Source organism: Salmo trutta, chromosome 14 (assembly GCF_901001165.1).
Source record: "Salmo trutta chromosome 14, fSalTru1.1, whole genome shotgun sequence".
Classification (NCBI taxonomy): Eukaryota; Metazoa; Chordata; class Actinopteri; order Salmoniformes; family Salmonidae; genus Salmo; species Salmo trutta.
The window spans coordinates 52,091,568-52,105,050 of record NC_042970.1 but is presented as its reverse complement, the minus strand read 5'-3'; the positions used below and the strand labels follow the sequence as shown (position 1 = coordinate 52,105,050).

Sequence of the window (13,483 nt, the reverse complement as noted above, 5' to 3'; positions counted from 1 at the left end):
ATGACATTATTTTCTAGAATTTTCCAAGCAATTTAAAGGCACGGTCAACTTAGTGTATGTACACTTCTGACCCACTGGAATTGTGATACAGTGAATTATAAGTGAAATAATCTGTCTGTAAACAATTGTTGGAAAAAGTACTTTTGTCATGCACATAGTAGATGTCCTAACCGACTTGTCAAAACTATAGTTTGTTAACAAGAAATCTGTGGAGTGGTTTAAAAACAAGTTTTAATGACTATAACCTAAGTGTATATAAACTTCCGACTTCAAATGTATGTACATATAACTAGGTATAAAGTGACAGATGGTAACAACAGCATATGTGAAAATTTGACCAAAAGGGGTCAATGCAGCTATTTCGTTAGTCTTATGGCATGGGGGTAGAAGCTGTTCAGGATCCTTTTGGTTCCAGACTTGGTTCATCATTACCGATTGATTTGCGGTAGCGGGGAGAAGAGTCTATGACCTGGGTGGCTGGATTCTTTGCAGAGAGAACAGTCTATGACTTGGGTGGCTGGATTCTTTGACCATTTTTTAAAGCCTGCTTCATATATAAAATTGTTACTTTATATAAGCAGGTTAAAAGTGTTACTTTAAAAGTAGAAGCCTAGAAGATCTCAAAATGTACACACATTAACGACCTATAGAAACCAGCCAATAGCCTAGGGTCATTAGAATTGAATGATCCATCCACACATCTGAAGTAGCCTACTGTCAACACCATCACAGACTTTCAGAGAAAAGCCCTTAGCTAGTGAGCTCTTCTTCTCTTTTTGTGTAAACAACAGTTGTCTTTGTGTAAACAACAGTCGAGAGAGGCACTCTTGACCAAACAAAGATGTAAATGTGAGATAAAGAGATAAAGGAAGAGCTCAACTCTGCTTGAGCTATTTTGTTAACTGAAGAATAAAGAGAGCCAATTGAAAGCAACTCCTGCGTAATGGCACACGCACGGTCGCGCGCGGGGATCACACACACACACACACACACACACACACACAAATGCACTGTACAGCACTCGGCTCGTGGGGTATTGAGAACACCCTCAGGAGGAGGAACCAAGATTTTTCTATTTGCATAACATCACTTCCCTACCAGCGTCAAAGCAAACACGCTCCATTAGGTGTATATGACACTATACGAGAAACGGCGCAATGTTTTGGATGAAAACGTACCTTTAGATTTGGATGATAGCAGCCATTTCGGGTTATTCGACCATACACGAACGATTCAAGAAGTCCAAACGAAGTGCGCATACAATTCTAAAATCTACAAGTCATCACTTTGAAGAAAATATATGCATAGACAGTGAGAAAAGACGTGCTGTGACTTCAGCTTGACCATTGAGCGTTCCAGTTCCATCTGTGGAAGACGTTTTGCTCTAGAGTGTTGAACACACTACGTGATATGGAGAGACAACACTGTTGAAAAAAATACCGGCATTTTCTTTTTCCTGACCTAGACACAAATCATGGTAAGTGGATTAATAGCATATGATTGAATGTATCATGTCATGATGCTTTTCAAAAGTCTTATTGCCTGTTCAGAAAAACTGTTATAGCATGTGTTCATTATGTGTGGAATTAAACGATTTTTATGAGCGCTTGAATTATCTGTAGGCCTATAGGTCAGGCTACAATGCTACAGAACAAGTTTCAATTGAACTTAAAGTAGGCCTGTATTGTTTTTGTTGTTGTCATAGTACACTATAATAAACTATACAAACAATACTTTACTAGAGCGAGGCAATGCCATATCAGCATTAGTATATTACATAATGTAACGATAAAATGGGTTGCGCTTGTGCCTATTGTATTTTTAAACCAACTCCAATCAGCAATTTTTTGCATTTTTATTTACTCTAGTTAAATTGGAATGGAATTACAGGAAATTACTATGCATTTAATGAAGTAGCCCATCAGACAATTTCAAAGACATTTCAATCCTATTTCCAATGAGTAGCCTATGTACAGTAATCTATATTTTCCTAATTTAAAACTGAAATATATTGCACTGCAGGTTAATGCCTAACGTTACTTGACAGCCAAATATTATAATATAAAACAATAACTATGATCTATGAGTTATGATCAATATACTTCTATGCATATTGCATACAATACCCATTGCGCCATTGTACATTATATTATAGGCTACAGTTAAGTTTCCAGGGAATCCAACTTTTACATGCACCCATAATATATTACCTAACGTTGCCTTTTTACTCTATGGCAGCAATTACAGTTTAAGGCAACATAACTTGGTGTGAGTTGTCCAGTTACTGCCTTGTAAGTTTAGAAAAATATACATTTCACAGTTAATTTCACAGTTATTCTAAATCACATAGTTTTTGTCTGTGTGTGTGTGTGTGTGTGTGTGTGTGTGTGTGTGTGTGTTTGAGTAAAGTGTCTGTCTGTGTACTACGGGGAATGTTGGGGGAGTTTACCATTCTGTCCTACTTTTCGTTAAAGTTCTTTGTTTTCCTTAGTGGCAGTTGAATCCTTTCAACACTTGTTCTTGGCCTAAGTACTGAAGATTACACCTAAATCACGGAGGCCCTTTCCTCGCCAGGAACCTAATTAAGTAATTTAAGGGAACCACGCTAAGCATTTTTCAAAGACGGGTATTCATATTTCTCAAGGACCCCTTCATAGCTCCAATCTAAAATCGCCTCCTGTGTTTTGGTAGCCATTCCAAATACCTTTAAACACTCGTAGATCATGAGAGCTTCAGTCAGAAGTAGCCATGTCTGGATCTCTCCTTCTTGCTCTCAGCACAAAAAATAACAAAACCATTATTCGGTGTCTGAGAAATGCAGACAATGGTTCCATTGACATCTTGATCCACACTTAATAGTGCATGTGGCAAATGTTCAGTCATTGCTTGCATATGGATATTACATTTACTTGACTTGTTGAGGTGATCAAATATGCCTATCTTTCCATCAGAAAAATAAGAACGCTATTACAATACCCTTATTTTATTTAAAATGAATATAATCTAGTGCTTCACACTAGTAGGCCTACTTAACTTAATCAGTTAACTGAAGATACAATTATTCAGCTGCTTTGGCTGAAATTGTACTCAATTATGCCCTAATTCATATATATGCATGTGGTGTAGACCCAGGAAGAGTATTAGTTTTGTTTCTAACAGATTACAAAGTTTTGAGCAAATCCATCAGAATTGTACATTTTTCATGTAACTGAATGGGCAGAAAGACTGCAACCCACCATTTTGTATTTCAGCAAACAACCAAGTATTAAATCTAGTAAAATATGCCTCATATCAACTATTTTCCCCAATTTTATAAAAAATCTTTGACTTATCACCTCTCGTCCAAGTCAATTAGTTATCTGAAATATACTTGCGGAGAAAATATCAGCTCAAGCAGTATATTTTTGTATCAATGCTGAATATAATATATACAACTGAATATAAATGATCAGGAACTTGCTCCATATCTGAATTTCTACACACACAAACAACATCTGGGAAAATTTTAAAAAAGTGGACCACATACCGAAGGCAGTGTGTACTGGGGTGTGTTTGATTTAACACTCTGTTTCCTATCTTAATGATATTAGGCCCCATTTTTGGAATGGCCTTCTGCTTCGCGGGACCCTCTCCCTTCATGGTTCCTATTACTTGAGTCTAATAAATAGTGAATAAGCAGGAGCCCAAAGTCCTGGATCGAGGAGAATTCCCCATCCTGTACCGCGAGGCACCCCCTCTTAAGAAAACACAAATTAATTCAAAACTCCTCTGTAGCCAAAAGTTTGTGGAATGATACATATTTTCATAGGAAGCTCTGCTCTTCCTGACTTTATCTCCACTAATTTCATTATTTCACAGCTAGCACATTTGTCTCTCACTGGGAGTCAGGGGGCTTGAATTCTGGGACTCAGCCTGTATGGTCAACCAATCCTCTGTGCAATAGAGCCACTCGGCATAAATGCAATTGATCCACTCGGGATAAATGCAATGGCTTGGGACTGTCCTAAGTGTGTGCACTAAAGCAGCACATGCAGATATCCTGAATAAGTCAAAAGATTGTGTTTTCAAAGGGACTAGTGAACTGCACTTTATTTGCAAAATCAATCTGTCGACCAGAATATAGGATTCTCTTCTATTCACTGTTCATCAAATGCAAAGCATTTCACACTGTTTCAATAGGGTTTTCAATAATCAAATGATTTAAAATTACAGCAGCATCTCACTGTTTTGGTTGTTAACCCTCAACCCAGATGTCTTAATATTTATTTAGTAGTTCATACTGTATTTATATTCTGTTCACTGGGGACAGCTAATGGCCATAAAAGCAGCAAGCTAAATGTAACATACAGCTGTTTTGGTCACATTCACTTATCAATTTATTTCCTCTAAAAACACATTTTAAATCACGAGGCAGGTTTAATGCAACTCAGTCAAAGCATTGAATTGGACTGTGTGTAAACTTTCCATCAACAATACGCCTCTGGATTTAAGCCTTCGTTCCATAGGCTGCAACCAAAGAACTCTTGACCACAACGTCCGTCTGTGGAACTATGACTTTAGATTCCACAATGAATAATTAGAACGAGAACAGCGTTTGAAATAAAACATTGAAGGAAATTGTTTCTTGGGTTTTAAATATATCTATTCCTATTCTAATTGTAACATCAGATGATTGTTCTCCTTTAAAACCTTAGTAACACTTTACTTAAAGCTTGCAATTATATTGCTTGATGATGCAGAAATAATGCATTATAAGACTTATCATAAGTATACGACCCCCTTATAATGTCTCATAATAATCTCATAGTTATCAAAACCTCATACCTCCGTGTCTCACTGTCTCTTTGCAGTGACCATTTACCCAATAACCCCTCCAATTACCATTTAATTTAGGCTTTAGAGAGAGAGGTGAATGCAATACAGGTTTACTGTAATCCTTGATTACCACGAGTAAATGGATCTATTGTGTTGGATGAATATGGGGAGTGTGAGGAGGGAACACTGAGTGAATGTGGTGAAATGAGGAAGGGAGATATGAAGGAGAGGGTGGGTCTCATTGGCTCTGCTTGAGCAGTTTGTGGAGAAGCTTCCATATTACCCCCCCCCCCCCCCCCCCACACACACACACACACATATGCATGCAGAAACACACACACACACACACACAACAAGCACACACATGCACACACACACACACGCACACACATAAGGAACACGCACACAATTCCTATAAATTCTACAGAACACCTTGGGAGGCCTTCACATTCTAACTCTGACAGACCAGGAGAGAGGACACACACACAAACACACCATGCTATTGTGTTCAACCTGTTCACACCTGTTGCATTACTCTTTCACAATTTCCACTACAGCCTAACTCCAGATTTGAGGATATTCACATATTCTTCTCTATATCGGGAATTATGACCTAGCTAAAATACATAAATCATTATTTGTTTTTATACAGTAGCTGTATCATTGACACCTGTGTTATTACATTCAGTTGCACTGGGCTGTTTACCATGGGAAAAAACACATTCAGATCTTAAGTTTAAACTGATGAGTTTCCCCTACAGAGAGTAATTTAGCTGTTACTCCTAATGTGGTGGAATGGCAAGTTCTGTCACGTCAAGTAAACTACAGGTAAATCATTCAGCCAGGCACTAGCTAATGTTGCCACGTCTTTGGGTAATGGCTGTATGCTTTGCAACAGTGTGTGTGTGTTTGTGTGTGTGCTGGTGAGCTCTGGGCAGCTGCTGGCAACTAGGGCGGGCGTTGTCATTGACTGTGTAGACAGAGGGGAAAGGGTGGAGGGCAGAGCTTTTTGTCCAAATGACTAATAAAGAGGCCTGCTCAGTCTGTGTGTGTGTTCCTAGGTGCCTGCCTGCCTCCCTGCTTTTTGCATGCATGTATGCCTGACTGTGTGTGCGTGTGCCTGTGCCTGTGCGTGACCCTGTGTGTGTGTGCCTATCCACCCTCCCATCAGTAAACCAGATGTTTTACCTGAGAGCAGACCACCATCTGACTGGGGTCACCCACCGCTCTGGCCCACACCTCGTTTTTAAGGGGGCGTCCGGTAGGTCTGCCAGCTGTCCCTCTCCCTGACCCTTGTTCCGGGGCACTGATTCTGGGCAAGAGATGGTGGGGGTGGTAGCGGTGGAGGTGGAAGGGGCTGTATTAGGGGTAGATAGATAGCAAGAGAGTGGGGGGGGATAAGGACAGACAGAAAGAGAGAGGGAATGAGACAGATAAAAGAGGGAGAGAGATCCATGGTAGCTTGATTGAATGAAAGGCGGCTCGGTTACGCTGGGTAGGGGGGTGCAGACCCCCGTGCAGCTGGCATAAAAGCAGGCTTGTTGGTTGGAGTCCGCCAAGTGGAAAGGAAAAGGCCACCAAGTCTCTCAGCTAGTGTTACACACGCACGAACGTGCACACGCACACAGACACACACACACATACACAAATGGCAACAGGTACGAGAGGGAGGGACCTTTAATGAGCTCAAAGCCACTTAATTGCCATTTTCTCTTTTCTTTTGAATGTTAAATTGGATTTTATTGGTTAATTTGTTGTTTTTGATGGACAATGGAGCATAGTAGCAGCTTGTTTGAGTTGAGTACGTTTGTCACATTTATCCCTGGGTTCATTATTTAAACTTTTTTTTAGATTATTTCAGTGAATACTTTCAGTATTATTGGCCATTTCATATTATTTGTTATGCTTTTATTTAGATGTTTCTTTCACTTAGGAATCTTTGTCTTTCCTGCAACTATCAGCATAGGCCTAGTCAGTTTGATAGTACATTACTGAGGCAAATTCAAGCTCGGAAATTAACTTAAAACTCTCTCAACTCACACATAGCCTGACTTGGCTTGGCTTGCTCCACTCAGCTGTATCCGTGGACATGTGGAGCAGGTTTTCCAAAACAGGAGATTATTTTGAGCCATAAAGGTGGCCTATATGTATTTATTTGCTTGTCCTGATCATATGGTTCAATCAATGAACACATGAATCAATAAACACATCCCATTAATATTGTTGTCATTAACACTTTCATCTTTCTGAATGTCCTACCCCACACCAACAGTGATGGTTGTCTCATAGCAGACTTGCTAATTACACTAGCAAAGATTATCTGACCATCTGACTTTTGACAGAATCAACTTTTTAAAAAGATTGTTCACCTCTTAAAAGAGAATTTCAATGACTTGTTGACTTAACTGTAAAAAAAAAAGGTTAAATAAATAAATGTGCAGCATTCACGATGATTCAAGTTATTTTGAATTGAATTCCAGGAGCAGGGATTAGGACTGGGGAAACTAGGGTACATATCTAGGTACAGATCTAGGATAATATTAACCATTAGTGGGGAAGCACAAACATTACCCAAGACCAGTGTATAGGGGCTACTTCCTCCTACTGCCAACATGGGGGGGGCTCTGTTCTAGTGTGTGTGTTTGTGTGTGTTCAGTGTTCTAGTGTTAATGAAATCCCTGGGCTCTGAGGTCATCCCTGTGTAAGAGTCTTCTCTCTCAGGAGCCCATTACTGGACTCTAATCGCCCCTCACATCTGCTCACAGTCTCAGACACACAGACACACACATGCGCCGGCATGCACACACACACACACACACACACACACACACACACACACACACACACACACACACACACACACACACACACACACACACACACACACACACACACACACACACACACAAGTGTGGCAGGCAGCCTTATTTACGAGCCATGCGGTTCAAAGGCTGCAGACGGGGTGAAGCCGCAGGCTCTGTGTGCTCTGAGTGGGGACAGGCCCAGTGAGCGTGTGTGTGTGTGTGTGTGTGTGTGTGTGTGTGTGTGTGTGTGTGTGTGTGTGTGTGTGTGTGTGTGTGTGTATATGTGTGTTCCTAGGGTATAATATATAGAATTACATTTGAGTGTCCATGTGGAAAGTTGCCTGTGTGAATAATAATGGTAATTTTCTGTTCTATTCTATTGTGTTCTATTATATTCTATTGTGTTCTATTCTATCGTGTTCTACTGTACTCTGCTTATTCTACTCTAGTCTGTATGTGGTTTGGCTATGCAGAGCCAGAGAGGATTGTTTGGGAATGACAGTTTTGTGTTGTGTTTATATGACTCCCTTAGCAATGGCATACCCAATACAGTACACTTTGTAAACTCTCCGTGATTATGTTGTCTCAGCTGAGCATTACCTTATTGCTTGTACGCGCCTCTCTAGTTAAAATAAGTATTGATGCCCAATTACTGCCTAATGTACTGTAGACTACCTAGATGATGCACACCTGACTTATTACAGTACATATTTTCAGATAGGCTTATCTCTTTGTACTATTCTTTACTGTTCTTAGTGTTTTTTCTATCTAATTGCTCTGTAGTTCTGTGCCAAAGGGCAGACACAAGGTCATAGAGGTTATTACTGGCAGATGGCACTAACGTCCAGAACGGAGTCTGTTTAGCCATGGCAGGACGACAATACTGAAGTCTTGTTCAGGGGCCTTTGTTGAAGAGAGAGCGGGGGTCTGTCTGTGTGAGATAGTGTATTCAGTACCCCCAGGCAGTCAGTGGGGCCGAATTTAGGGTTCCAGGTGGAGGTCCATATGGTGTCATTAAGAGGTATTCAGTCACCTTCTCCACCTTGTAATGCATGTCACATGGAGCCATTATGCTGCAGGGAGAGGTCAGCTCATTTAGAGGTCATTGCCATTGTGCGACTTGCCTGCCATCCATCACACTGGCACACACGTACAGACACACGTGCACACACACGCTAATCCACCCATGCATTCATGCATGGATGGATGCACGAAAGGACATGCACACACACATTTTTTCAGGCTAGACTAGACGCATATTTTAGTATAGTACCTTAGGATATACTGTACATACACATTTTTAATACAAAAGTAAGCACACTTTCATTTATTCAGGCAATGAACCATTCTGAAGGACAATTTAGAAATATCATCCATTGTCATTCCAAACGTCAGAGAGAGATAGATATATGTATGATGCAACACGTCATTCAATGCACCAGAATCCGATATCCGTGAAAAAAAGCCAGCTCTTTCAAAAATGAAGTCGGAAGGTGAACCAAGGCCGACCGAGGCCAATGGGGCCGTGGCCCTGTTGAGGTTTGTTTTATCTTCGGTTTCAATTGGAACCGTCCAGATCTCCTCGTGTTCCCATGCCCTTTTGCTCTGCTGCTGGGCTCCTCTGGACTCTACCAGGAAGCACCCTGCACATCACAGGGATGAGAGGGGAAGTCAGGGGGCTTGGACGGGGCTGTCACCGTTTACTTTCCCATGTTCAATTCCCCACTAGCATGGTCAGTCTGCTATGTAGTGCGTACTGCTTAGTATTATATCCTCTTTGTACAACCGTGAGTCAACAAGTGTGTTTTCCTTGTACTGTGTGGTGGGATTACTTTTTAGGCTTACGAATCAGCTGACTGGAAGAGGTCAGATTTGGGCATGATGATTCACTGCTAAGGCTTCTAGTCATTGTTTCTGGTTATTATTTTATCCCTAATGTTTATCTGGCGTTTACTGAGAAATTATATAATAGAATGGTAATGACTCAGTATGACATAATAATGACTTTAAGACATAATAATGACTTTAGGATTCAATTCAAACAAGCACTTTAGGACATAATAATAACTTTAGGATTCAATTCAAACAAGCACCGTTGTGAATCATTTTATGCAAGTAGTTTGGCTGAAATAATGTATACTTTTTTTGAAGTAAGCACCAAAAAGTACTCATAGTTACCAAATACTTTCTCTGAAAATACAGGGAAGATACCAGGTGAAATGGAGTTGTAAACTAAAGTGTCACCTTTCTTACAGTATATGCTTCAATGTGTCTATCCAGCCTCGCGGCTTCCCTGTCCAGTGACATCAGTCTACTATATATATACATACAGTGCCTTAACAAAGTATTTATACCCCTTGACTTTACTTATTCCACATTTGTGAACCGTTTCAGGAAACTAGGTGTATGTCGTGGGTCACTACTTCACAGGAGAGCCGTTTGAACGTAAACCTTTTTTTATCAAAATGCGGTTTTTAGCAGAAATGCCTTCTCGAACATGTGAACTTTCATGTGCCTTAATTACAAACTTTTATGCCATTTGTAAATACGAATACAATTGTTAAATTACGAGTGAAGTTGGTTTAGACACTGAAAAAGTAAGCAACCTTCCCGCTAGCCATGATTGGCTGAGATAATGAGTGGGCTGGACATGCCGAGAGATGAGTTTGGATTGTTCTGCCTATTTGCGCTGGTCAGTATGTCTACGTAATCCTGTCTAACGCGGCTTTAAAAAAAATGTATTGCGTAGGAAAAATGCATAAGCGTTGCTCTCCACTTTCTGGAGGACCGAGTTTTGAAATCAGTGGAATTTGAGTATGATAGCTAAGGAGATGGAAAAAACACCTGTCTCTGGATTACATCTTCAAACTAAGGGCAACCATGGCATCCGACAGGAGACGCGTCCATCCATGATGTATACGGGTAAGATAGTCTAGCTAGCTACATTTTCAGATATTACACATTTCAAATTTTGACAGAAAGTGGCTTAATTTCCAGTTAAAGTGTACTGTTAGCGAGCTAACGTTGGCTGGCTGGCTCGCTAGCTAACGTTACCTATATGATGTTATTATTCTTATCTCAGAGACATTGCTTGGCTAGTTATAGCGTAGTGTTAGCTAGCTAACATTGAATCTGGTTGGTTAGCTACCTGCAGATTCATGCAGGGTAGTAATGTCATGAGTTGGGATTATGGTTAATTGTTTAGCTAGCTAGCTAGCTACATGTCTTAACAAAAGACTCCACTATTCAAGTATCCATTTCAATAGAATGTCACTGCAACAACTGTTGATAGACGTACTAGCTGGTAAATTCACCCTGGCTATCTACTCCGATTTCAGACCACGGGTAAGATAGTCTAGCCTGTTGTGGACAGCGGAACACCTAGCCAACAGCCAATGGAATCGCATGGCGCGAAATACAAAAACAACTAAAATACCACAATTCAATTTTCTCAAACAATCAACTATTTTACACCATTTTAAAGATAAGTGTCTCGTTAATCTAACCACATTGTCCGATTTCAAAAAAGCTTTACAGCAAAAGCAAAACATTACATTATGTTAGGAGAGTACATAGACCAAAATAACAAAGCCATTTTCCAAGCAAGCATATATGTCAAAAAAAAAAAAAACACAGCTAAATGAAGCACTAACCTTTGATGATCTTCATCAGATGACACTCCTAGGACATTATGATATACAATACATGTATGTTTTGTTCAATCAAGTTCATATTTATATCCAAAAACAGATTTTTACATTGGCGTGTGATGTTCAGAAAATGTAATCGCGGCGAGCTATTTTAACACCCGCCAAGTTGGGGGCAAACTAAACTCAGAATTAGTATTAGAAATATTGTATTACCTTTGCTGATCTTCGTCAGAATGCACTCCCAGGACTGCTACTTTCACAAGAAATGTTGTTTTTGTTCCAAATGATCAATATTTATGTCCAAATACCTCCGTTTTGTTTGTGCGTTCAGGTCGCTGTAATGTACAATTTACCTTATTTTAGCACCCAAAATACGTAATACTTCCAGGTCAACTGTAATATGAATACCATTGTAAAGCACAGTTTTTCCCCTTTCCAGCAAAATCACTGACGAGACCTTCATGCTGCCCATCTCTGTATGATTGAAGAAGGCAATCAGCTCCGTTGGGTCTTTTAAAAAATATTGGGTGGAGAAGCGAAACCTGCTGCGTGATAGAGAAAGGGGCAGATAAGCTGTGTGGGGAAATGGCTTTTTTCACCCGATCTGTCCAACTTATCACCTCTAAAATGAAAATAAACACTATAAAGAGTTCATATAATGTGTCATTACATACCTATTTGAAGGTTTGTGTAAAATTTGAATCGGGGTTTTAGAGCGGCGCTAAAGTTATCTTCAGAAGTAAACAGTGGCTGTCGCGGCTTTTGAGAGTCATGATGGCTTGCAGTGATGACACAAAAAATGAATGCATTCAGTTGTACAATTGACTAGGTATCCCCCTTACCCTGTCCCTGTCTTGTTTTTAATCTGCGCGAGAAGCGCTACACCTCGTGGAGAGAGGCTCTACCACACAGAATGAGTTGCATTATGCATGGTGTACGTTACGTCACTTCACAATTTAACGTACAGCGTCAGAGGGGTCCGTTTTTTCAACTTTTCTCAAAAACTATCGGGCCATTACCATGTCAATCAACGCTTGAATAGAAACGTAGTTCAAGCTCCAGATTTCTGATGCCAACACAGTCGCTACAGTCCCATTAGTTTTCATTGCAGTCTCGTTTGAATGCTGTGGATGCGCAAATTTGTACGGAATGGAGTTAGTCAACAGTACATGTCTTAACAAAAGACTCCACTATGCAAGTAACCATTTCGGTGCGGTCGTAAATTCAGTTTTGCCATCTACTCCGATGAGCACTCATCTGAGTGTGCCAGAGTGCAGAATAACTGATGAATTACGAACGCTCAACATCCGTTGAATATGGCCGGTGTCAGTAAACGTTGGCAAAAAAACGTAATTAAATTGTTGCCAGCAGCACATTTACAGTCACCAACGCTCTGGATAACATAAAAACAGCCTTACCAAAGTAAAAGGGTCAGAGTGGGGTGTTCTCTCATTTGTGTCAGGAAGTAGCTAGCGAGCTAGCCAATGTTATCCAGTTAGCTTGGGTGCTTGACTGCCGTTGTGAGGTGCAGAACACTCGGATCAACCCTACACATCGGCCAGAGTGTCCAGTCTGCGCTCTGAACACTCCGAGAGTGAAACGCTCTCAGACAATCTGAAAGCACAGTTGCAGTCACCAACGCTAACCAGCTCTGCTAGGGAGAGTACTGTTCAGTGAGCTGTTCTCTCATTTGTGTCTGGAAGTAGCTAGCAAGTTAGCCAGTTAGCTTGGGTGCTTGACTACTGTTGTTAGTACAGAACGCTCGGATCAACCCTTAAAGAGATGGGTCGGACTAAAGCTTAAGAGGGTGTGAACCAAAACCTTCAAAGGCCATTTTCTCAAAAGTGAGGTTGCAAGCGTATCCAACTTTGATGTAATGTCCTTAAAACAAGTCAAAATGAGGCTCAGTAGTGTGTGTGGCCTCCATGTGCCTGTATGACCACCCTACAATGCCTGGGCATGCTCCTGATGAGGTGGCGGATGGTCTCCTGAGGGATCTCCTCCCAGACCTGGACTAAAGCATCCGCCAACTCCTGGACAGTCTGTGGTGCAACGTGGCGTTGGTGGATGGAGCGAGACACGATGTCCCAAATGTGCTCAATTGGTTTCAGGTCTGGGGAACGGGCGGGCCAGTCCATAGCATCAATGCCTTCCTCTTGCAGGAACTGCTGACACACTCCAGCCGAATGAGGTCTAGCATTGTCTTGCATTAGG

General features: G+C 40.9%; 1 protein-coding gene across 1 annotated transcript in view; it reads left to right on the top strand.

Moving 5' to 3' along the window:
* Positions 1–1,064: 1,064 nt before the first annotated feature.
* Positions 1,065–13,483, top strand: part of LOC115208364 (eyes absent homolog 2) — a 56,510-nt gene continuing 44,091 nt past the window's right edge. The window contains exon 1 of the mRNA XM_029776361.1: positions 1,065–1,477. The gene's annotated coding sequence lies outside the window, so the exon portion shown is untranslated. The remainder of the gene's footprint in view (positions 1,478–13,483) is intronic.